At 44.9% G+C, this 17,702-nt stretch overlaps 1 long non-coding RNA gene across 1 annotated transcript in view; it reads left to right on the top strand.

Annotated features, from left to right (window-relative positions):
* Nucleotides 1–3,027: 3,027 nt before the first annotated feature.
* Nucleotides 3,028–17,702, top strand: part of LOC124789601 — a 154,153-nt gene continuing 139,478 nt past the window's right edge. Inside the window, exon 1 of the long non-coding RNA XR_007016143.1 lies at nucleotides 3,028–3,166. This is a non-coding gene — a long non-coding RNA (uncharacterized LOC124789601). The remainder of the gene's footprint in view (nucleotides 3,167–17,702) is intronic.

Genomic DNA, 17,702 nt, shown 5'->3' with positions numbered 1-17,702 from the left:
CTTGTCTAAGGTCAATGTCAAATTCACCTACTGCATCAAAGATTAAATCCATTTCAAACGTGAAAATCTAAATTTTGACATTCATATATTATTCAAGTTAATGTTATATTGGAAACTGATTAGTGGAGACAATTCACAACGGTATAAAAAAGCGAACATATCTCCTTGCTAAAGATTTATTATTATATAGCATTTTGCGAGAACAGTTAAAAAGCACTATCACGGAATGGGTCACGGTGGAGTGCTGGTATTCGCAGATGAGCCGTCATGTTTGGTATGTTAGTGTACTAGCAGTGCCTCCCTTAACGACGCCACGACACCCACTGGCTCACCCAAAAGTGGTACGCTACGTCCGTTATCGGAGGGTTGCTGATAAAAATTTAGTACATGTTGTTTACGTACCGTACGTCGACAATTCCTAGAAATAGAGAAGGCAGCATGTCGTTTCAGGGTAGTAATCCCTGTGAATTTTCGTATATGCTCGCGTTGATAATATGTTAATACGAGTACGTTACCACAGTCTGGCACTGTGGTTGCGGTACTGACTATTTTCTATTTCACATCGGGTTTGCTATGCGAAGTGTAGTCTTAACCTCTGGTGTTTCGGTTCCGCCGAATTCGGAATTTTATTTTTTATTTTGTTTATTTATCGGGTTCTGTGAGACCATGCGGGCCAAAGATACTGAGTCATGTAACGAGATAGTACATAGTTGTTAAAGAACGCTGATTAGAAACTGTACAGGAAAAAGAATTAATCAAACACAAATTGTGAGAGTATGCGAATAAATATAACACGTTACAGAGAAAAGTTCACAACTACTGTGAGAAACTTCTGACCAGAACAGAAGGTAAGTGCCACAAAAAAAGGTTCATCACAGATTTTAAGACTTGGAGCTATCACTCTTTTTTCAATTCTGAGGGAAGTTTATTGAACATGAAACCTACTAAATAGTGCACACATTTCTGTTCAATGTTTAAGGAAATGTTATCCAAGAGCAGCCATTTTTCCGTGTTCATTGAATTCATGTTGCAGTTTCTTCTGAATAAGTGCTCATTGTCAACAAATCACATGATGGAGTATTTAGGCAGGGGTGGTAGAGGGAGTATTCTGAGAGAACTGAGCAATGGCATACGCAATGTTCGCGTTCGGTCACCGGATATCACTCTGACCAAAGTTTTCTGTGCCAGCGTTGCCTCAAAATGAGCTGTCTTATGGATCATATTAATCCATCACAAATGTGTATCAGTCTAGCTACCCCAAAAATCACTTCGATGTATTAATTTTGACTCATTTGACGATATCTGATTGTTATATTTCAGACATTTTTTCATCCTTAGACAAATTCTCAGTTTTGTATAACTATTCCAAAATGTACATCATTGGACTTTGCAACACTGCGAACAAATTTTATAATAAGAGTGATTATTTGCTGGAGAACACGGGTGGGGCTACCATTTGGGCGGTGACCCCAATAATTTGAAGACTATATCGCGAATCCTGGCCATTTTTCCAGATATTTGTTCACTTCGTTTCAACCCCTTGCAACTGACGACGAAAAAATGGAGGATGGTGTATATTAGAGCCATAGAGTGTGTGCCCTGGGTGCAGTGGCTGTACGCGATTCCTTTCATCCATCAAATAGGCCGCCGGCTGGTTTTGGACTTTTTGCACAGCACATGTCTGAGGGGCCCGCAGAGGGTGCCCGAGGCCCGCGCTCTGCTCAACTGACACACTTCCCTCGGTTTCGCCGCGAATTTCAGCATAAATTGAACGCGGAATTTCGTTCGTCTGGGAGTATCACATATTTTACATTTTATATTACTTTCGTGCATTTAGAAAGTGTATGTTTTGAATTTCTTCTTTCAGTTTAGATGGCAAACACTTCAACTCCAACTCTCTTTGTTAAGAACAACCCTTCGATGCCGACGAGCTGCTATCGTATTTAGAGACATAAACGCTGTTGTAGTCAGTATATGAATGTCAGACAATTAACGTGTAAGCAATATATTGTCGTTTCCATCACCATAGATTGTGTATTGAATTGTTACAAACAAAATTATTGCAAGTGTTGTTTCTTTCCCTTTGCTTAAATTTTCGAATGGTACAGTTTGCTTGCTATCATGTTACATATCAGTGTCGTTTGCCAGTATTTTCTCGTGTTTCTCTGTGCACTTTATTTCATTTCACTCGGATTAACACTCTTAATGTAAATTAATGCCATGTGATCCCGATCACCTTCCACTACTTACGTCACAAAAATGTGATAATTTTTTTAGAAGTAATTTTCAGAAGTCGTGAAAATTATTTTCTAAAAATAATTATTAGAAACGGTGCATTAATGTTTTAAAGCGTCTAAAAATTATCAGTTTTGTGTTTTTTGTATAGCGGAGCATTCTACGCCACGTGGGTACCCGTAAATCAATTTTTTAAGAGTAATCTAAATTTCGGCAGTTAACTTTCATTGCACCATAAGATGCATCATTTCTCGGAACACCGTATTACGTACAAAAAAGTTGAATTATTCACCTCGAAAGCCACGGAAAAAATTATTGAACCCGCGAAATACGGCGAAGCCGCGCCTGAGCGACGGCCATTTTGTCTTGCCGTGGCGAGCCGAGCGCCGAGTTCGTCAGGCGGCCGCGGCGCGGCGCTGGCTTCGCGACTTTTTTTTCTCCTTTTCGCAAGGCCGGCGGCCATGTTGCCCTGAGATCACTCAGCATCTGTCTCCCCTCCATTAGGCCCCCCACCTCGCTCTCCCAGTCCCGACTTTCGGACTAATGAAGAATTTTCTCATTGTTTTCCAGGTCGAAAACGTGCACCTTTGTGGATCCATCGGCTGCCAAAGGTCGCGATGCACGCGATTCGGGCGTGTAATGCGCTGTTTTGCGGCGATTGACTCCTATTGAGCGGCGGGCAGGAGCCGGCGAAGGTCGCCCCCCTCCAGCGCACTCCTCCTCGGCCGGCTCCGCGGCCGTGCGGAGAGGCCCCGTGACGTACACCCGTGTTACTATGCAGACTGCGGCCGCTGATAGTCGCCATGTCACTTGTGCAACATCACTGCAGCTTCGGCGGAGGAGACTCTTGGAATAAACCGCTGCCACGTCGTTCGCTGTCCTGGGATAAAGCAGCAGGGTGTAAATTGGACGCGTACAAGTCGCAGTTTCGGTAAGTAATCAGTTAACGACGCGCTACTGCTGCGCTTTTGCTATCACCCGCGACTGCTTTCTCTGCCTCGACTTACAGATTATTTCACTGTCTGCAGCCCGCCTTTTCTGTGCATGCTAAATGTGTGTTTAAAATCGCTAGAGTTGCAAACAGGGACTGTGTTACGCTTGATTAATCATCAATGCAAATTATCGAATTACGTAGTGATTACAGAGAATCTTTGTAACGGATCTCGTCCTCTTGATAAATTCGCGTAATGCTAGCTTCTACGACGTTAACGTTCATTTGTAGGCGAGATCATCTTTCGTATCAAAAAGTTCAGAGGTTCCGATTTCATTGTGCATATGTGCATACGTAACTGTTTTTCTGCTTTGCTTCATTTGCTTTCCAACAATGTAAATTTCATTGCAGAGGTAAAAAAATGGCGTCGCTTGTGATACATGTACGTAAGGAGAAAAAATGTTTTGCTTAGTGGAAACGAAGTGCAGTGTCATGTACGTAGGCGCTTAAAAGTGTGGGACCCAATTTTGCAAGCAGTCATATAGTAGTCGCTATTGGTAATTGTAAAGACAACATTCAGAGAAGGAAGTAGTGATTTGCCCAGTACAGCAGTGACAGCTTTCACTTCATGTTATGAACAAGTGTTATACTAATAAATGTGCACCAACAATGATGCTATGGTAAAAGGGTTGAGTAGCGTTGACAGATGTGTGGCTGGCGCACGTGGTTGCGGGGGTGTGAGGCGCTTGCGGATGCTGCCCTGCGCGCTTTGCGGCGAGCAGCCCTGCAGACGTGTGCTCTGCAAGGGCCGCATCGCCCCAGGCCGAGACGCGCCACGCGGCTCATGCCACATGTCTGGTCGGCACACCCATACCTTGCTGCGAGCACGCTCTTTCCATGCTCTCACCTGTTACGCGCAAAATTGTTTCCGCACCTCGTCACGCCATTGCTGGAAGAATCTTGTCTCTTAATCGCTAAAGTTTTGAAATAGTTTCGAGCTTCCGTAAATTTGGAGTGCAATGGCAATCGTGCAAATTTGCGTTTTATTTTCTGGGAACCAGACGTGACATTGTTATTGTCTACAGCTCGCTGAGGATACGCAGTCGCAATCGCCTAGACGATACGCGATGGGTGAATGCCATGTCGCTAGTTCGGAGGAAGTTCGAATACAGTATGACAGTACGAATGGTCACAAGTTTGTTTGAGCCATTGGGAGAGGCGGCACAGAGATGGTGAAAACCTGACGCAACAGACGCTTGAAGGTAGACGTAAACCATCCCGTGAAAGTCTACGATGTTACGAGTACCAGTATTAAGTGAGAAATCTAGGCATACACTAGGCTGTAACCTTCCTACGTATAGTTCCCATTGGGATCGAAAAGTTTAGACTTACTCCAGCGCGCAGAGGTCTTCAAGAAATCATTCTTCCACGCTCCATATGCTGATGGGACGGCAAGAAATGCTAAAAACTGGTGTTTCTGCCATGCACTTCACAGTGGTTTGCAGAGTATGGATGTTGATCTAGACGGGGGTCTGGGATATCTGAATGGAGAATGCTTATTTCTCCCCGTGCAGCCATCTATTGAACATGGTCTCATTTTGGTGTCAAGAGATCTTGCAAGGTAAGTGATCTGCTTAAGCTTCTTGGGTTGCAACTACTTGGGTTGGTGAAAGCAAGTTCACTAACATTATTGTACCGCAACTGAAAAGTAAATAAGATAACCCATAAAAAATCACGAAGTTCAGTTAACCGGTCATTACACACGTCATTACGTTCACATTTCAAGGCAGTGGACTTTCATTCATAAGGTGCGAATTTCAGATCCTTGCTGATAATCACAATACATCGTAGATTTGCGTTGTTTTCCTGACCCAATGAAGAGAACTGCCTGGATGACTCCTTTGGAAATCGCGCGCTTTTCAATTCCTGTCGTACACGAGCTCGTGCTACGTTGTAACTGACTTATTTCCTTCGACATTATGAAACCGCTGTTTGGAGAACCGGCATCCTTACTTCTCTTCTCCGAGAGCTCACACTTAACACACGGGAAATATATGTCATTACTTTATTTGAAAGTTGCTGCAAGGTCTCTCAGATGTCACAGTTGCAGCACAGTTGATCTTCACCCTCTTTGTCAAAGTTCTGAGAAGTATGTGTCGTTTCCAGTCGATAAATGCATGCAGTGTCTTAGAAAGGAACGAGTTTGCATTGTCTATCCCATCTCAATGTAGATTCACCTGTTCGATGATGAGGGAATAACGTTTTCAGTATGGACACTGATATATGGCAGCGTTGCACGCTGCTGAGACGATTTAAGCGCATGACAATGCGTTCTGATCGTTCAGTTCCGGCACGCAGTTCGGAGCTCTTGAAGAATGGCAAATAAGCGATTATCAATTCGGAGTCCTCAGTTCCGCTGCCACTCCGTCAGTGGCTGTCTCGAGGACGACGACTATGCCTCAGGTTCACAGCAAGAAGCCAAAGAGGAAGAAAATGTAATGACGAACAACGGCGTGTATCGAGACCGCTGTTGCAGGAAGCAATACATTTATAAGCCGACTCCCTCGCCAGACCTCACTTCCATGTGATGAACACGAGGTATGACTCAAGACTAAAGTGTGTAATCAGCGTCTAATCTGTTTACATACTATTTTTTCACGTTTTCCAATGTCACTTTTTCGCTCCCCATTAGCCAATCTTAGCTGTGACTGAATCCAGACACGAAGTACCGGAACAGTTGGCGTGCACGAAACTGTCCAGTACTCCTTAACGTTTGTCGAGAATGCGGTTGACGCTTATTGAGAGGTAGAGCCAAGTTCGTGTGGTAAGGATACATTGTATTACTCACCTGCCGAATTAGAATTTGCGTTAATGCTCGTAGGAAATTTAAACGTAGAAACAAGCAATGGTGTATTGTTCGTATTATCCAATACGTATCAAACCCATATCTCTGTAAGTGAATCACTACGTACAAAGTATAATGTAGATAAATGTTTTTGTCAATTCAGTGTGAATATCTTCGTGATACATTCGCTCAAAGGAAAGGATAATCACTTGAAAGGCTTCAGATCACGGAGGAGTTATGTCAGCCGTCGTGTCAGCTGTCCGCCGTGAGATGAAGAGCTCTTTCCCTGTAGAGATGAACTCACAAGGGGAACTGAATTGACTGTATGGAGCCGGCCGGTGTGGCCGTGCGGTTAAAGGCGCTTCAGTCTGGAACCGCGTGACCGCTCTGGTCGCAGGTTCGAATCCTGCCTCGGGCATGGATGTGTGTGATGTCCTTAGGTTAGTTAGGTTTAAGTAGTTCTAAGTTCTAGGGGACTGATGACCACAGATGTTAAGTCCCATAGTGCTCAGAGCCATTTGAACCATTTTTTTGACTGTATGGAGAGATGCTAGGAATAAAACGCCGAAGTAATCTACCGCGTCGGATGTTGGCCGTCGGTGCGCTCTATCGAGTCATCTTTATTGCCAGACTCTTCGCTTGCAGCAATTTGAATCGCGTTTTGGCAGCTTTTTCATCACGGAGGCTCAGCAGAGTACTCGAAACACACAACGGGGCGGTCCGACTGCCGAGCGGCTGCGAAGGAATGCGCGAAAGCAGCGTCGGCGCGGCCCGCCGACTGTGAGAAGTGGCGGCTGGCGGGCCGGACCCGCCGCATTATAATGTGTGCCAAATTGAAAGTTGGGGCCAGGGGCCTCCAGGGTAGTTAGCACCGCTCGCTGCCAGCCGGCTGCGGCCCCGGCCGCGGCCGCACCGCAGCATGCAGCGGTTTTTGCCCCAGCGATCTGCGACGTCTCTGAGCCGCGCCTCGTGGGTGCGTGGTCTGGGACGTCTCTGTCAGGGAAGTCCAGGGACCGGCAACTCCCCGTAGGTGGAAAGCGGGGCAACTGTCTCAAGGAATGTCCATTACGATCACTTTTCTAGATGTGTAGCAGCAAAAGAGAAGAAAAAAGGGGTGGGAAGTGAGGTCATTAGAAATCAAGCGCCACGTCGGTTGAAGAATGGAGTGGGTGATGGCCGTAATCTATTCTTAGAAAAACACAATCACTCTTCTCCATTTTGAGGAAGACCTAAACGAGTGTGGAACTGAACTCTGCTCGTTCCGTGTATGACTCTCAAAGTCTCAACCTCTGGGATGTCCCACACGCTTTTGTGCAGATGCATTCCGTGAAATGAGCGAAGTTATGTCAGATTTGTGTGTTCCTGATCCTCGCCATGACGCTTCGTGTCATTTGAAATATTTTTCATCTAGCTTCTAGTCCAGTCACGAATTCAAGCCGGGCGCTGATAACCTCGCTGTTGTGCGCCCTAAAACACTAATAATCATCATCACGAATTCAAGCAGTTCAGTGTAGTCGGAGAGCGCTTACCTCTCCGAACTCATCAGTACGTTAAATTGTTTCTATATTTATGTGTAACTTGTTCAAAACTGAAACGGATGTCATGAGGCTAACCACTGTATGCAGATTACGAGAGGTACCTGTCAGATCTGTCACTGTATTCGTATTTCGTTTTAACACTACATTTTTGTATAGTGTACAGCAGTGAGTGTCAAGTTTCATGCATAGTTTTGGCAGAGTATAAAGTTGCAAGCATAAAAAATTAAATCAGGGTTAGCAAAGTAACTGAATTCTAACTAAACTATACGTTTCAAATATATAAATGATAAAAAGGAAAGATGAACGGATAAGAAACCAAGCAGACGAAACTACATGTTTTTCGAACAGTACACACCATAAATTGATCCCAAATTATGAAGCAAAATAAAGCTGCATGCACGTGAAAAATGTGGAAATCAAGGAGTGTGACGTGGATCCTAATATTAAAAATGAAGTAGAAATGTCTTCCAAAGTATCGTGGCGAAGAGGGCAGCTTAGTCTCCTGTTGAGCTAGATAATAGGCCATCCACTCCACAGAATGTTGTATTCCTTCAGGTACTTCTTGATGGGTGGGAAAGTAGGAAGGCGTATCATAAAACGTAGGGTAAATTGGCGGATGTTGAGTGTGGCTTCTCCTGTGACCCATGTACAACCCAAGGGAGCGTCTGTGAGCGCCAGGGTGACGGGGGTCGTCGTTTGGGCCAAGTCCCGGTTTTCTCTGCAGAGTGGATCTCAGCTTGCACCTGTATAGAGAGAACCGTCCAGCCAGTTGGAAGTGGAGCTGGAGGTAAAGACACAGGTGCCATAGTGTGAGAGAACACCTAAGTGAGAGGACTCGCAGATACGTAGATCCACCACTGATGAGAGATGACCGTTCGTTCTTGGGCAACCATATTAAGGTGTTCAGCACAGAAACGTCATTCTGGTCCAGTAAAGATTCTCTGGTAAAATGTGCCGTTAGAAATAACGTGAAATCAGTCTCAATTTCAGACTTTCACGAAAGGCGTAACAGGTTAAAGTCGTTCTTCATCAGGTAACATTGATTTTCCGGTAAGTAAATACGGTTTTCGCCAGCTGCTTCTTAACGCTTTATAAAAGGTACAAAGAAGGTTTCATTGATTGACATAGCCGTCTCTGCATGATAAAGAAATTGGATGGTTGGTAACAAGACAAAGTATTAAACCAAAGCGAAAAAACTGGTAGCTGCATGGAGGTACAACCACTCACGGGGTGGCAATTATTGAACTATATTAAAAAAAATAAACTGGTTACAAACTACTGCGTGCACACACTTTATTCAACATGTAAACGTGACTACAGATATTCGGATTTAGGTTCTGACATGTTCGATATACCTGGCATCATTGGCGACGATGTAGCGCAGACGGATACCGGAATTCTGCATTTCCCACTGGAGTGTCGGAGCATCGATGCTGTCGTCGACCTCCTGAATGGCTGTGTCCAGCTCATCAATGGTTTTGGGGCTAGTGCTGTACATCTTGTCTTTAACATATCCCATGAAAAGGAGTCGCATGTGTTCAGATCCGGAGAATATGGCGGGCAATCGAGATCCAAGCCACTGGCCTCTGGGTACCCCAGAGCCAGAATGCGGTCCCGAAAGTGCTCCTCAAGCACTTCACTCTCCTGCTTCGATGGGGTCGAGCTCCGTCTTGCATGAACCACATCTTGTCGAAATCAGGGTCACTTTGGATAATGGGGATGAAATCATCTTCCAAATCCTTCACGTGCCATTCGGTAGTCATCGTGCTATCAAGGAATATCGCACCCATTATTCCATCACTCGATCGCGAAATGCGGATTCTCAGTCTCCCAAATGCACCAATTTTGCTTATTGACCAATCCATTCAAATGAAAGTGGGCTTCGTCTCTGGATCGTACCAACCATGCTCGTACTAATTCCCATCACGTCGCGCGGACAACCGTGCAGTTTCAGCGTCCTAACGCAGACCGTTCAGAAGTTATGACGATTTTATTTCATATAGTTCAATAATTGTCACCCTTTAATTTGGAAATGTCCAAATTGTACCAGAGTGAGCATTTGCCTATCCTTCACGATACAGTCGACAAATGAAAGAACTTTAGAGCTTCTTACCGTTGTGCTCGTTCTTACAGAACAATCTCAGTCGCTGATCTACTTTGCTTGTATGCAGCAATTTCGTTTCGTTTGAAATAGGGTTTTCTTTTGTACTGACCAAATAGTTTACTTTTACTGTATGCGACTATAATTCTTTTAAGTGCTGTGCTATTCTGTAGCTCCCAAAAAGCGATACCAAATTAATTATCGCAATGTATAGATGTCATGCATGTTATATACAGACAAATAAAAACTAGTCGTCATGAGGTACTTGCGATTGAAATTAAGCTCAGTGTAGCTAAAACACTACTTAAACCGTCAGTTTGTCACATCCTCTTCCGGTAAAGAATTAACTAAAAGCGGCATTCATCTTTAACAATTGATATACAACGCTGCTCTGCAACGCCTTGTCAAGAAATACAATTCGGTTTTGGAACCACACTGATTAATAAACCCATTAAGAGGACTGGAAACAGAACTGTTTTGGTTTTGGCGATCTGATGTGCCTACTGACCATGGAAAGACGTCGGAGATACAGACATTAACAAATGCGTCGTATAATTTGCTCGGAAAAATGTTTTCAACCGCCTGTGAATGTGCATAGGCTTAAAGTCGATGGGAAAAGATCTATGAATGCACCATGAAACTTATTCGAAGATTTACTGAGTATTTACAGCTTGGTAACATTAGATATCGTGTTTCTCCACCCCAGGCCTCGTAGCGTACGTGGATCATCGTTGGCACGGTGTCTACAAAAAGGGTGAGACAAACTGACATTACTGCTACAGCCTGTCCCTCTCTTAGACGACGGCCATCCTGTGGTCACCCAGTTGTTGAAGAGAGTTCCTAAGACGACGCAGCATGAGTATCAATTAGTCCCAAGCACGCTAGGTCGCATTCATTCAGCAGATAACGCAGGCCGTTCATCTCCTGTGATTCCTGGCGATTGGAGGAAAATTTTCTTGAGACGGGTGTGATGTGTTGCTCCGGACAAAATATTGGAAGATCTCGTCCAGATACAGTACTGTCTTCTAGTTACCCATAACACTCGACATCGATGAACCCAGTCAGACTTCCGTACATGATACCGACCCAAAATATGACTGATTCACCTTCGTGCCAAACCCGTGGGACTGCATACCTGAGACGTACATTGCTACCGACCGCTTTCACACTTTTCTATGACAGATCATCAGGCGCCAGGCAAATCTTGCACTCGTCGCCGAAGACAACCCGATTCCATCCCAGGAGCACGGCGGTGTCGGCGAAGGGACGGGGGCATTGTTGTGCTGTTGGTAGTAATTGACACCCAGAGGCCAAATTTATGGTGTGGAGACGGTTGAGTACTCTCTGGGTCGACGCAGACATCCAAAAAAATGAATACGTAGTTCTCTTGCATTCCCCTCGGTGGACCTGCTAGCAATAATTACTAGGTAGCTGTCTTCAGCTGGTGTTCATGACTGCAAGCGATCGCTATGTGGCAGATCTTCGATGTTCTCTGCCTCGTGGAAGAAGTTGGTTATTCGAATTATGTAGCTGCGGTGCAAGCCAATATCGCGGACAATCTCCGTGCCGAAATCCGTATGCACGTTTTAAGCTCGAAACGACCTGTCGAACCATGTTTACAGACTGAATAGTGCATTGTCCCGTCCAGGATTGGAGAGACAGAGCGTTCTTGTGAACTGCAGGTTCACTTTTACATCCATCGCACATGAAGCGGTACGTATTGCTGCACTGTTGGTCAGAGGTTTCCAATTTAAACCAAGCAAGTCATGAGGGCGTTGCAAATTTTGAGCCGTTTATGTCGTGGGGTTTTTCCTGAAGTACATTAAGACTGAAGCATTTCGTGTCACTCCACCCCACCAGGACTTTTCTGCGTGGTGTCCCATTTGCGTACCACCATTATAGAAAGTTTCATGTAAGTACAGAATGTGTTGTGAAGGGATTGTTCACTTGCCAGCTGTCACACCCAGGAGCAGTGACTTTTATAGATACGAGTGGTGTCTCTTTTGTCGAACATGTGCCACAGAACAGACACCACACATGTCTATATACCTATAGCCGCGACCGCAGTTTGAAAAAGTGTCAGTGCGGATGCACGACCAACGTCCGAGCTGCTACGGAAATCAGAAGCCTGCCAGTAGGGGGTTAATGGACGGGTGTCGTTGCATTGCGGCGAGTGGCTAAGCTGGGAATTTGGCTCTTACGGAAAATGTGTCCGAATGGCCGAGGCGGTTAAGGCAACCGTTCTAGGGAAGGTTCGAGTCCCAGTCCAGCATAAATTTTCAACCCTCACCACTGCATTGCCGCAATGCCCTGTGCGTCTGGAAATTATTATTTCCTTCCTGTCTCTTTCCCATCCCTTTTCATTTCCATTCCTTACTCCCTTGTTATTCATGCAGTGATTTTTATCAGTGTTCCAGTCACATGTGAACACAACCAAAATTAAGGACGGCATTTCTACATAAGCTATGCGTGTCGGCGGACGCTGTATCCCTTACTGACAGTATGGGATTTGATTCAGTGTGCATAACATACTAATCGTCGCCAGGGTATCTGAGGGGCGCAGACAAACCGTCAGTATTTGCGTTTCGTTTTACTTACATTCTTGGCTTTATAATCAAGCGTTATAATAAATGTATTGACACATACAGAGAGGGCTAGTATGAGGCCAAAGCAATGAAGACAAAATGGTGTTGGTCATACTTCAGCAGCTGGAAGGAGGAGGACGTCGGAAAACGGGCGAACGCACAATTCTAATGATCACTATGGAGAATTAAGACTTCGCTGCTGTAGATTCCGCAATTGATACCGAGAGTCCCATGTCTTTCCCCATGAAAATTAACAACTTCCGATTTCTTCTTCCCGACAGCAGTATGTCATAGTTAGTGTCGCCGACTTTACCAAGCCACCATCGAATAAACCCGTTTAAATTATTATGCTTCGCTGACTTTCGTCCACAAATTCACTTTATACCATGTTTACAAATACGAAGGAACAAATATATTAGCTACAGCATTATTAACCGACTAAATATCCTTTTGAGCAAGAAAGCAAGCTTCCCTACAATAGCGTCTAAAAGTTAAACATAGGGAAAGAGTGCATATTTCCTGAACAGGCTATCGGAAGAGTTATTGAACTAGGATAAGGTTAATGACAGCTTATGACATTTGACATGCAACCATGTTCAAATTATGTTACTAGAAAAGTTTTCAAATCGAAGCTACACCTCTCCAAAAGAAAGCAAAGTAGCTGGCTGGCTGCAGTTAATCTCCCACAATGCTTTCCGGGAGACTCACTATAGGCTTCAAATCCAGAGACATCCCTGGACAGTGCAGCCGGTGGGTATGTTCACATGCAACACATTCATCCACCAGCGCAGCCCGATGTGGTCGAGTATTATTGACCTTTATCTGCAAAAGGTCGCGAGTGTTGTTACAGTGTCGAATATCTGTGCTCTTTCGTTAACCGTGTGCAACGACCATCAAGATGGGGAGCTTCGTACCCCCTTACATCATGATGCCTTCCCTCACAAAGGCTTCACCGCCACCAGCACCATCACTCTTTCCACAGCGATCCTCTGATTTCTCCGGCTGGCATTTTTCCTCGCGGATGAATGTGCGGCGAAAATCATTCAGCAGACTTCCAGTAGATTTGTCTGTGGAGAGCACATTCCTCATTCATTCCTCTATTCACGATTCAATCTTCTGAGACTAGAGCACATTCCTACATTCGTTCATGAGCCAGTATCGGAGTTGCTAACTCTACAATAAATAAGAGGATCATAGCAGTGACGTGAGGGGAACACACACACACACACACACACACACACACACACACGCACGCACGCACATACACAGTTGACATTATCAACTGTTCTGAGTCGATGATACGCGGTTCGTCACGAAACTGCTGCTGTAATTTCTGCAGGCAATTGCCTTACAAACGCCGGTGCATTTCGTCGTGCAGTTAAAGGCAGATGTCGGACTGTTGTGGGGTGAAAACTCATGATCGCTCTTGTAGTGGCTCAATATGAACCTTCGCTAAAGCCTTAAAAAGGCACGTGTTCAAAAATCAGTGAAGCCAATTTTGTGGTGTGCTCTAATCTCGGCGTCCCAGGAATGCGCAGGTTGCAAGAGGCATCTTTGGCGCATTACGTTTTAAACTACACGAAGGACTACAGTGTGTTTACAACGCTATGGACTTAATACTGCGGAGATACTAGTGACCTAGAGAAACTTACAACGATTGCTCAACCTTTGTTTTCCATTTTTGTGCAGAGAGGATAAACATCGCCTTGTTCACATTCCTTAGCACATTATCTTCAATTCCGACAGCAAAAATACAAGCTAATATTTCACACTATATCACAAATTGGCGCTAGGGATTCTTTACCTTTGACGTTCATTGCAAAAAGCAAATCCGTAACTAAAAGTAATCAAAGGATCTTGATCCAGATAAGGAAACAGGAAAAGCGGGACCAACACACAGATGCACATATCTAAATCGAACAGCGGAGATACTTTTGAGCGAGAGAAAGAGTTACTTGGTGATCGCTGTGGAGAATACTAGACGTTCCCGACAGAATTCTTCAATTTTGGCTTTAGGAAAGATGGTGTCACTGCAGTCATTCGCGAACGTTTATATTGTGGGAATGTTCTTTTACGTCTAAGGACCAAACCATTTGTTTTCGTAAATAGGTACGTCAGCTGCATAGTTCAGCAATATATACACTGACGTGAAAAATGTAAGGGTCAAAGTAACTTTCGCATCATGTGTCTTGGCCACGTAATATGGAACTTGGACCATTCATACAAAGAACTGCTACAGTATAACGCAGAAGGTAATTGAAAGGAATACGCATTCAGACGAACAGAAATGACACTTTTATTCAAAGGATATTAATATATGAAGTCTTGATAATACCCTCGACATTGAAAAAGGCGGAGTATGGTCCTTAATAGCGTATCTGTTCATCAGGGATGGCGTTGCATGCTCTGCAACATGCTCGCATATTGGCCACAAGATGGTAAAGGAGTTGTTGTGAGGTCGTTCCATTCCTTCGCCACCCCCGCCTGACAACTGCATGTGGAGGCACTGCAATACCTCTCCCCAACACTCTTACCTGCTCGATAGCATTTAAGTCGGGGGAACGTGCAGACCACTCCATACACCGAATATCCTCTCGTTCCAAGAGCTCCTCCGCCTGCGCTCTTCGATGCATTGGCATCCATAAAAATGAAGTCAGGGGCGAATGCACCCGACAAAATACGCACGCAGGGAAAGAGTACAGGTCATAGTAACATGGACCGGTGAGTGTACCGTGTTCCTAGATTTGGAGACCATTATTCCCATTCAACATTATGCTTCCCCAGGCCATAACGCCTGGACCACGAAACCGGTCATGTTCGACAACGTTCCTGGGCGCAATACGTGTTCCCACGCCTCGCCATACGAGGGTACGCCCAGCATTGTCGAACGTGATCGTGTTGGTGGTCCAGGTGTCATGGTGTAGGGAAGTATAATCTTGCGTGGACATACTGACGTCCAAATCTTGGAGCTCGGTACACTCAACGGTCAACGTTATTGTGACACTGTAGTCCTTCCCCAGGTGCGTATTTTGAGGGGCGCATTCCTCCCTGAGTTTATTTTTATATATGGCAATGACGACCGCATCGATCTGCGCGGGTGGAGGAGCTCTTGAAAAGAGAGGAATAAGGCCTTTTCCCCGACTTAAATTGCATCGAGTACGTGCGTGATGCGTTAGGCAGGCGTACTGCATCACGTCCACATGCATCAATGACCATCGAGCAGGCTGGTGGAGGAACGGAACGCCCTACCACGAGAACATCGTGGCCAGCATGCGAGCACGTTGAGAGCACGCATCGGCGTCCGTTGTGACCACACACACTATTATGAATCATGTCCTTTCGCTATGTCCAGGGGACCATCATAAATCGGGGTGACTTAAGCGTAATTATTGTCTTAGAATAAGAGTGTCATTGCTGCTTGTCTCGTGACATTTTTTTTTTACCTCCCCCCTATACTGTAGCAGTTCTTTCTTTGTACGATCTAAGTTTCATTAAGCTATGTTACTTGGCAGTGACATAGCATGTGCAGTTTATGGTTCAAATGGCTCTGAGCACTATGGAACTCAACATCTGAGGTCATCAGTCCCCTAGACTTAGAACTACTTAAATCTAACTAACCTAAGGACATCACACACATCCACGCCCGAGGCAGGATTCGAACCTGCGACCGTAGCGGTCGCGCGGTTCCAGACTGAAGCGCCTAGAACCGCTCGGCCACACCAGCCGGCTGTGCAGTTTACTTCGTCCGTAAGTTTTGCACATCATTGTACTGTTCAAAATAGTCGCGATCAGCCGGCCGATGTGGCTGGGCGGTTCTAGGCGCTTCAGTCCGGAACCGCGCTGCTGCTACGGTCGCAGATTCGAATCCTGCCTCGGGCGTGGATGTGTGTGATGTCCTTAGGTTAGTTAGATTTAAGTAGTTCTAAGTCTAGGGGACTGATGACCTCAGATGTTGAGTCCCATAGTGCTCAGAGCCATTTGAACCATTTTTTTGAGTCGCAATCAATGTTTCGGGTAGATGTTACCGGACGACCTGTTATGCAACACTTTTTTAATATCTAGAAAGTGTTCTGTTAAAACTACACTATGAAATTTCGAAATAGTGTGTCTTAGTACTTTTAAACAAACATAGACTTAAAAAACAATTTGTGAACTCTGACAGACCATACTTCCGGTTTACGTGCTTTCTGCCTCTAATTGTTCTGTTCGACAGAATCGAAATGCAGTCACACATGGAATAAAACAAAAATCCAAGTAAATATTCGCTGAGTATTGTGGAAGAAGTTAAATATGTCGAGCTTCATAGATGCGTCTGTCAAAGGTACACAGCAACGGTTTGGGAAGCAAAAGTTCACGATTAACAGGCTGTGCACCATGTCATAAGGAGGAGTGACGTGAGGGCACGTGACTCCGCTGATGTTGATCCATCCGACTGGTGGTGACTGATGTCAGCGACCTACTTGCTACTCTTTAAATGGAGCAGACTATTTGATGGCACTGGAGTCATTTGGTACCTTTCACTTTGTCATTAACAGCGCAAACCCGACACTGTACTCTATATGTACTTATTACATCCACGTGCTAATCCAGTCGAGGTAAGTGTGTGCCTGGCCTGGAGGACAGGACTGGGTCCTATTTTGCTTCGGATGTAGTTAGATTGTTTGTATATCAGAGAAAATGATACGTACAGCCACATGTGTGATAGAGGTAATAATATGTTCTCTGTGCAATTGACTGTCTTCCATTTTGAACGGAATAGTGCAGCTTGTATACGCTGAACATATCTCGAAGTTCGTACATTACGAGTAATCTTTTAAAATTCCTATTCCCCTCTCCGAATACGATATACAAACAGTGACAGGAAAAGAGACGTGGTGGACATAACGTGGTTCCAATAGCTTGCAGACCTACCCTGTGCTTCGTGGCATTCTCATCCCTTAAACTGACTAGTTACATTTAGGACGCAGCGGTCCAGCTTGCGAAAGTGCCAACGGGCTGCTGGACACACCTCCCTGCTAACATTGCCACACGAGTGCACGTTTAAGCAGTATCATCACAAGACTGAACACACAAGGGACTGTTGTTTTATTACCGTACTGTTGTTTAAGATCAGTGCAGAAAGAAGTCGTCCTTAGTCGGATAGTGTACGACGAGGTTGAGGGGAAGGCATGAAGCACCGAGTAATCAAGCGGTACTCTTCTGTTTTTGATTAAGCCACAAAAATTTTGACTTTGTACTGTGGTCTGAGGACGCTGTGCTAACGACCCCTTGTTGCTTTCTGTCATGACTTGGTTACTTGTGGAAGTTGTTTTCATCTCCTTAGTTTGATCTAAGTAGCCTACTCATCCTCAAAACCGCAGGAAGTCCATTACTTCTAGAATGTACTGGTGTTAGGAACCTGTTTTATATTTGCATTCTTTCTTTCGGGTTCTTCGTATTGCTATCTGCCTCTAAGCATAAAACATAA

Source organism: Schistocerca piceifrons, chromosome 3, assembly GCF_021461385.2.
Source record: "Schistocerca piceifrons isolate TAMUIC-IGC-003096 chromosome 3, iqSchPice1.1, whole genome shotgun sequence".
Classification (NCBI taxonomy): Eukaryota; Metazoa; Arthropoda; class Insecta; order Orthoptera; family Acrididae; genus Schistocerca; species Schistocerca piceifrons.
This window is presented reverse-complemented; position numbering and strand designations above follow the sequence as displayed.